Source organism: Brassica oleracea, chromosome C3 (assembly GCF_000695525.1).
Source record: "Brassica oleracea var. oleracea cultivar TO1000 chromosome C3, BOL, whole genome shotgun sequence".
NCBI classification, from domain to species: domain Eukaryota; kingdom Viridiplantae; phylum Streptophyta; class Magnoliopsida; order Brassicales; family Brassicaceae; genus Brassica; species Brassica oleracea.
The window spans coordinates 60481132-60489846 of record NC_027750.1 but is presented as its reverse complement, the minus strand read 5'-3'; the positions used below and the strand labels follow the sequence as shown (position 1 = coordinate 60489846).

Sequence of the window (8715 nt, the reverse complement as noted above, 5' to 3'; positions counted from 1 at the left end):
GTCTTCGGGAGATAGCATTAAAGAGTAAACGAGAATGCATGGATTCGTGTCGTATCGATGTTTAAGAAAGCACGGTCACTACGTAACGACCGAGTCGTGTGCGTGCTCGGTCACTACGTAACGACCGAGTCGTGTGGGTGCTCGGTCACTACGTAGCGACCGAGCCATGTACGTGATCGGTCGCTACGTATCGACCGAGCTTCGGGGAGAGCTCGGTCGCTATGTAGCGACCAAGCTTCAGTGAGAGCTCAGTCGCTACGTAGCGACCGAGCTTCGGGGAGAGCTCGGTCGCTACGTAGCGATCGAACCATGTATGTGCTCGGTCGCTACGTAGCGACCAGCTTTTGCGTTGGTTGCTACGCGGTAACCTTGTTCGCGTCTTTCTCTTATATTTCGTGAATGTGTTTTCTCCGCAAGATTCTTCGTAAAAATAAATCTTTTTCTAAGATTTATTTTTCGTAAAAACGTTCATGCCGATTTTTACGGACTTTCAGACATTGATTCCGTCGTGACCGATTTTGACCCCAGCAACATCCGACATATACGAACCAATTTTGGCGACATTGCCAACTCCTCGCTCAGCTGAAAAACAAACACAATACTCGTATGGGGAATAATTGTTATATTATCAGTTCAACCAATTGGGTATTAAATGGTTCTAAAACATTTATCAAACAAATTAGCCATCAAACTCTAGGATACTAAATGGATCTAAGATTTTCCAGTAGATCACATATATAAAATTAGGAAAACGGTTTGGTTTGGAACATCCTTAACATCCTCTACGGTTTGGTATCATACTACAATTTGGGAATGGTCTTCTACATAGCAGAAAACACATGATCCATATGTACTACGAAGAATGAGATATACTTAAAGAATACAAATATTATATTAGTTGAGGAAGAATAAGAGCAGAGTACCTATCTGGTGAGCAGTGGAGAAAGGGAGAGAAGCTCTTGATCTGAGAGAGGTGCTTGGAATGTGCGTAATAAATTATATGAGGTGAGTATTGTTTCTTTCTAAACAAACGTCTATATATTAAACGTATTGTTGCAGATTTTCTAAAATGCATGATAGCGAATATCTTTATTAAGTGTGAGATTGGAGATTAGTTATCTAATGCCATATATTTTTATGATATAAAAATATAACATTACTTTCGTAGGAACTATAAAGATTTGAAACTAAAACATGTTCGAATAAAACAGAAAAGTTGATATTTTAGAAGATAATTTTTTAAGATCAACACCTTCTTGATAACGTAGATGTTAATATATTAAGTAATACATGCATGCATACGTAAATATATAATCCATGCATTCAAAAGTATCAATCAACGACTTCTAATCAACCAATTATATCCTTTACTCATATCATTCAACACCTTCTTAATTAAGTATTAAGCAAGAAGGAAGACACTACAAAAAAAAGTTCACATTGATAGCACATTGTTATAGCACGTTTTACTGAACTGCTATCGTAGATGACTTTAAAATTTATGTTCTATATAATAGCATTAGATAAATGCTATCGTAAAATTTCGCTAAGGGGAAACAAAATTTTAGTTTTGGAACCATATTTTTCATTTAGAGGGAACTAAAATTTCGTTTGGAGCCGACACTTGGAAAAAATTAGACAAACTATTTTCCATATTCCTTTCTCTATTGTTCAGAATAAAATCCCCAAACAATCCGATATCTTTCTATCGTCTCTGGCTTTCTCAGCCAAACCTTAAAAACTCTATCTCTAGGATTTTTTTCTTCTTTCCTCTTCTTCTTCGTTTTCGTTTTTAACTTCTGGTGTTGGAAAGTGACAACGATTCTCTAGCTTCTTCTTCTTCTTCTCTTCGTTTGCGATTTATTTGTTTAGCAGCTGCGTTGGTTCTGAGATTTCCGGTGGAATCTTGGATGGCATTGGAACAGCAATTGAAGAAAGAAGAAGAAGATCACTCGAGGAGGAATAACAGATAAACGGCAATCTCTTCCAGGTTTGTAACCCTAATCTGATAAAAATCATATGTACTGCAATTTGTCTATTCTTATACAAAATCACTGGCCGATAAGGTACTGTGATTTGGGGTTTGTTACACATCATAAGTGGCTGATAATTTGTCTCTTCTTGTGGCTGAACTTGCCTTCTCTGTGTGAAGGCAAGCTGTTGCGACTCTGTGCTGTATCACAAGACGTGCTCGTGGCTTCAGTTTCGTCGTCTTTACTGATCCTTGTGTTGCAGAAAGAGTCACCATGGAGAAAACACCATCGATGGCCGCACGGTACCAAAATCATAAAACCATCTTTTAACTTTATCTTTTTGCATATTAAGTTAAGTGGTAACAATCATTTTTATAGGTTGAGGCAAAGAAGGCTGTGCCTCGAGATGATCAGGTTATTTGACTTTCAGTAACTAACAAGTTTCGAATTGTTACAGTTTCCCTAGGAAAGCCGTTGGAGTTTCAATCGGTGGCTCTGCTGCTCTGAAAGCTTGATTCTTTCTATTCTGTATTATTGAAAACATGCCATGTTCTAAGTTTCTGCTTTATAGAAATCATAGAACTTGAAAAGGGTAATCATTATAGTAGTGAAGAATCCTTTGATATGGTGATACTTATATTAGTAATCCACGAGTTTTGTTCAGTAGAGAAAACTATGTGTGTGTGTGTTTAAGCTAGTTTTCCATTGATTCTGAACAGGCACCTGCTCAAGGTGAGGTGTCTTTACATGAATGCTTGATTCTTGTTCAAATCTTAGTTTCTGTTCTCTATTATTAAACAGTGAGATGCTCCAAGTTTCTGCTTAATAGAAATCATAGACCTTTGTGTGTGTGTGTTTGAGCTAGTTTTTCATTAAACAGTGAGATGCGACCTTGATAAGGGTTTAGAAATCTATTATTAAACAGTGAGAATGCTCTGTCCACGAGTTGTGTTAAGCTTTTCTCCATTGATTGTGAACAGGCACCTGCTGATGACATATCTGTTTGGTGACGAGACTGAGGAGGAAAAAAAAGTTGCAGAGGGGACACCAAGAAGCCCAAAGAGAGTAAGCCTCTCTCTCTCTCTTTGTTTTACTGCAAGCATGTATGTCTATTGCTTTTATTGGGATCTCATGTGGTGAGTAATAATTGTTGCAGAAAAACTGGTTTCAGTTGGTTACGGTATCAAGAAGCTCACGATCATCCACCAAGCTCGAATGACAAAAGCTGAGAAGTATTATTTCTTCAACAGATCAATACAGAAAATTTTCAAAAAATTGTATGATTAACAGATGTAACATATCAAATATATATTTGTTGAAATGTTTATTTTTGGCTTATTATGTATCAAATCTCAGTATCTCATCCAAACACGTTTCGATGCAGAGTTTTTACTAGTATTAAGTTGGCCTAACTCGTTCTCTGATTTTGTTTATCACTAGGTTTGATGGTTACATGTTCTCTTTTGGAGTTCATGTGCTCATGTAATAACGTTGTAATTTTTGGATTGTTAATGAAAAGGCATATAGTATTTCAAACCTAAACCACAAACTCTAAAATTTAAAACAAAAATATAAGTTTATACTTTTACTTTTTTCTTTAGCTTTTTGAAATAATAAACATTACTAATAACCATATAACCTCAAACACTAAATCTTAAATATACACCCAAATCCTTAAATCCCAAACTTACACTCTACATACAAAATTATAAATCTAATCCTTTCAAACTTATATTATAAATTTCGAACTTAAACTCCAAATATATTCTAAAACTCAAATCATATAATTAATTCTAACTCTTAACCCTTAACCCTAAACCACATACCTCATATTAACATATATCATAATACATCAAATCTTAAATTTTAAATAAATTATAATTCTATAAGATAAATATACTAATCCAAACTATATATAACATTTAAAATTATACATTTACAAAATAAAGTTAAACCACAAAATAATAAACAACAAAAATATATAAAAAAAGAAACATTCTTATTAAAATATTATTATTTTAATATTTTACTCAATCACACAATCACAAAATTCATATACAAAATTTAGATTTTTAAAAATTTAAATTATGATATCAAATTTTTAAAGTTTAGATAATTTTTATAATAACTATAAATAAATAAATAAATCAATTTGTATTATTATTTTTGAGCCATTGATTTATTTTGGATCAAAGGCCCAGAATCATTCTTCCATCTATTCTCATCCTTTTTTGTAATTGGTTGATTTGCTTTTGGTGTGGATCAGCGTTAACTTGATCCTAGACCGTCAGATCAAAATTAATCCAACGGACTATGTTTTCTTTTTTTTTCTTCTCCAAATTAATTCAACTAGAAAGATTTGCTTTTGATAATCTCTCTATCTCCTTCTCCACTTCTTGGAACGGGGGAGCTCGTCACCACTAACACTCCGTTAGGAAACAAAGAGCGTCCTTGTTGAATCGAAGAGAGGGAAGAAAAATGAGGAGATTCGAGTTATGGAGTTCGTCAACGAATCTCTCTAGGTCTTTCCCTTACGAATCTGGATTTCTTCGTGGATCTTCTTGTTTGATTATGACTTTATCAATTTGTTTTAATGTTTTCGTAGGCGACCTATGCATGTTTCGGTAATCTATCGTTTCTCTCTTTTCGATCTTTGGTTAAAAAAGAAAGTTGTTACCTTTTTTACTGTATGTGGTACAAAAGATTGAATTTTTATCAGTGTGAATGTGTTTATAGTTAGGTGTCATTGTGTGGCGTTGGATGTTGAAGGTAGTTGCTACACCTGGGGACGCGACGAGGTAATGCTCTGGTTTCGTTTTCCTTCTTGTTTGCACTCCCTTGTTTACTTATATAAACTTTTGATGTGTTTCAGAAAGGTCAGTTAGGTCATGGTGATATGATCCAACGTGACAGGCCAACGGTTGTCTCAGGACTCTCTAAGTGAGTTTATGTTTCCTTGTTAGTGGATAAGTGTTTTGTTGGGGGTGGATTTACATCCTCCCTCAAGGCCCATTAGACAATGTACTAGGCCCATTTGGCTAGAAAACCCTAGACATATATTTGTATAAATAAAGAGATATCTCTCTTGAGCAAGGGATCTCTCTTCTCCCATTTTGACACATTAAACACTTCATACAAAGAGCTTATTGATTCTTAGATTTATTTACACTTGTAATCATACATATAATATAATCTTTAATCAATAAATTATTTTTGATGTTCTTTCTCCATTTGATTTCTATGTTGATTTCTCTTTAGCCTCAAGAATCTAAGAAATTTATTTTTTAAATTCTTCATTGTATAAATCCGACAAACACACCATTTTCGGTTCAAACAGTTGGCGCTAGAAGGAGAGGTCCAAAGAGAACTATCTTCGTAGCATATCAAACTTGGAAAAATCTTAGATCTAGATCTATTTTCATCTTAAAAAAAAAAAAAAAATATGAAACAACAATGCGTCTTGTTTCTTTCACCAAGACACGGCTTTGGTTCTACGGAGGAGAGGAGATGCTTTGGTTCTACGGAGGAGAGGAGACTGACCGGTCAAAGATCGAAGCTTTCTTCACCAACCACAAAGCTTTGCTTTGGACGTACCCACCAAAGATCCCCGTAGAGCTTGTAGTTTCGATCCTCATAGACGTGCCGATGAAGTTCCCGTCTCGATCCGCCGGCGAAGCTCCGTCTCGATCCGCCGGTGAAGACGATGTCTCGATCCGCCGGTGATGCTTCCGGGATCCGCCGGTGAAAGTGACAACATCTCGTCCGCATCTGCGCAAAAGTGACGACCCAGAGCCGCCGCTTCTGTGTGTGTTCCAAAAGAGTCCCTCATCTCCTGACCAGAGCTTTAAAGGTACGAGCTTTATATCCAAGAAAAGCTCGTCGGGAGAGAGCATCGAGCTTGAGCTCTCCATTCTTCAAAGGCATCGAGCTTCTCGTCAAAGGGAAAGGGAGACGCGACCTTTCAGGCTCTATCAGGTGTGATCTCGGCGTTCTCGGTTCATCGAAGCAGTCGTGATTTTGCTTTGGTTCATCGTAAACTCCGGTCAAGCATGTGTTGGGCCCACAAGCCCAATCCTCCACCAAATGAGCAGAAGCTTAGTCCTCCACCCAAAGGAGCAGAAGCCCAACTCTCATCCTTTTGCTTCTCTTTGTTGACTTGTTCCGTGTTACGGTTACCAGAAGAGAAGGCACCAGTGTGTGAACAAGAGAAGCTTCATGCTTATCTGCTTTAAACTCAGCTTGCGTTAGAGGAGATTCAGGTTTCTGCAAAGTGCAAGGCTCAGTTACAGGTTATGTGAAACGAATTGCTCAGGCACATGAAGAGAAAGCTGTTTCAGCCTTTGCCTCGCCATCAAACCTGAGATCTTTGAATCACTGGTGATGCAGTGATGAACGGGATGATGATCGTGGAGCTCTCTCCAGCGTCTTAATGGCTGAAGCAGTGCAGCCTCTAACTGATGGAGCCAAGCAGTTCCTTGCCTCGCGTTTCAAAGATATCACCAAACTTCAGAAGGAGGTTAAAGCCTTACCGTTGGCTGGAATGGAAGCGATAGAATCAAGCGATGATCTCCAAATTGCTTCTGAGGATGCTGTTTACGACATGAGCTCTGTTCTTTGTCATGGCGAGACCTCCACCAACGAGCTTAGCTTCTGATCATCACTCGGATGGAAACGAGACGCCTTAAACTCAGTTCAGATTCAACCCGTCATTGCCTTGCCGACTACCAGCTCTCCAACGGGGTCATGAAAGAATACTCCTTAGTATCTCTTCCTTGATAGCCGTAAGCGCCGCTGCAGCCATTGTGGTTGGTGTGATAGCCATCAAGAGGCGTTGCTTCAACAGAATCAGTATCCAAAGAGATCAAAGACTGAAGTGAACTGCAGTGGAGTTATGGCATCAACTTCTTGATTCTACTTCAAGAAAGCTCTCCCAAGAGACACGACCACAACACCGGGCTCACCTCAAAGAGCCGATCATGCCAACAGCTGGTTTCACAGCAACTCATCTTCAAAGATAAGTGTTTATAACTTTATCAGTAACTAGCACGACGTTATTACTTGCAACATGTGCATACTGCTTAGTAATTAATAAATTACTTATGCAATATTACAATTCATGAGCTTAAGTAAAGAAAACAAAAAAAAGGGGCTTCACCACTTGCTTAGTATTTAGACAAAACTTGTTCTCTTTTTCTTTTGATTTAGTTTGATCTAACCACGGTTGTGCTTTTGATGAACCAGTGTCAATCACAATCGTTGAGCCAAAAAGAAAAAATCAGAATGGAGAGCAAAACAAAGTCTTCAAGTCACGCTTTGAAGCGCAAATTCAAAGTCTCGTGTTTTACTTGCTCTAGTTCAGGTTCCTCGGCAATCACGGTCCAAGCTTCATCTCCAAGTTGCAGCAGCTTCAAGTTCTCGGCTTGTGCCAAGTTTGCTGACCGGATATGTTGATCTCAACTTCACCGGGCTTTTGATCTCGCCAATAATCTCTTCTCTGAGCCATTTCCTGATTCTCTTGGCCATTGCTCCAAGAAGGAGATCTTGAGTTTGGCCAAAACAAGTTCACCGGCAACATCCTTGAAGCTTTCAAGAACATGAAGCCTCTTCTGTTTCTGTCCTTATCCAGCAATGGCTTTGTCGATTCGTCAGAAGCGATGAATACACTGGTCACGTAATCTATCCTCTCTTGGGAACTGCAACATGGCGATGGCTGATCTCTCAGCTACAGCAAATGATTCCCATTTCTAGTGAGCCTGTTCAGCATGTAAAAGAATATATGCTTGAAGGACTTATTGCTAGCTGTGAAGAACGAGAGCTTTGTGCACGTCAAAGCTCATAGACGTCCAGAAGCTCAAAACAAGTTTTGCACAAGCCTCGGGAGGTCATTGTGAACCAGCTACCTCGCCACAAAGACGTACAGAAGCTCGAGATAAAGCCATCTCGGCATATATATGATCTCTGCAGCCAAGAAGCATACATGTCGTCATGCCTTCACGTCTTCGTCAACAAGAAGCCAGGTTCACATATTACTGAAACCGTTCTCACGTCTATGCATCTCGTTCTCGTCGGAGCTCAGAGACTTGATCTCGCAAACATCTTACATGCCGACTGCACTAGTCACGGCAACATGTGGATCAACGAGACGACTCCACCATTCCATCTACACATGACGAGTCAACCTCATCACAAGAGACGCCCGGAGGCTCGAGACGTGATACTTATGATCTCTCCAATCAAGAAGCAGACAGTAACACTCCCAAGCTCCACCAAAGACCTGTTCTTACCGACTTGAGCTCTAACGGTCAACGGTTTACGTTTCTTCTTCGTCATTTCAAGAAGTGGAGATTGCAACATTTTCGAGAAGTGGAGATTGCAACTCATCCATAGGCATGAACCACAGATAAACGAGCCTCCTTGTGATCTCCCCGACGAAAGAGAGCTTGATCCCAACACGGGACTTCAGGTCAGCAATAGTTTGGTAAACGTGTATTTTAGGCACAAGTTTAAATTGAACTTGCTTTTTATTAGGCACGAGTTTGCGATCGACTCGCTTATTGTTAGACACGAGTTTACAAAAACTCATCTTTGGCTAGGCATGAGTTTACAGAAGCTCTCCTTCCACTAGGCACGAGCTCTCAGTAAACTCGCCTCTGTCTCAGCATGAGTCAAGTAAACTCGTCTTTCGCTAAGCACGAGTTTAAAGCAAATTTGCTTCTTACTAGGCACAAGTTCGAAATAAACT

General features: G+C 38.9%; 1 long non-coding RNA gene across 4 annotated transcripts; it reads left to right on the top strand.

Annotated features, from left to right (window-relative positions):
* The first annotated feature begins 1618 nt into the window (after positions 1–1618).
* LOC106331550 lies at positions 1619–3356 on the top strand. Of its 4 annotated transcripts, XR_001267915.1 has the most exons (5): positions 1626–1990; positions 2153–2275; positions 2352–2387; positions 2954–3038; positions 3130–3356. It is a non-coding gene; the product is annotated as an uncharacterized LOC106331550 (long non-coding RNA). The 4 variants fall into 4 exon arrangements; XR_001267914.1 differs by having other exon boundaries at positions 1620–1990; positions 2352–3038; XR_001267916.1 differs by having other exon boundaries at positions 1621–1990; positions 2153–2565.
* Positions 3357–8715: the final 5359 nt, after the last annotated feature.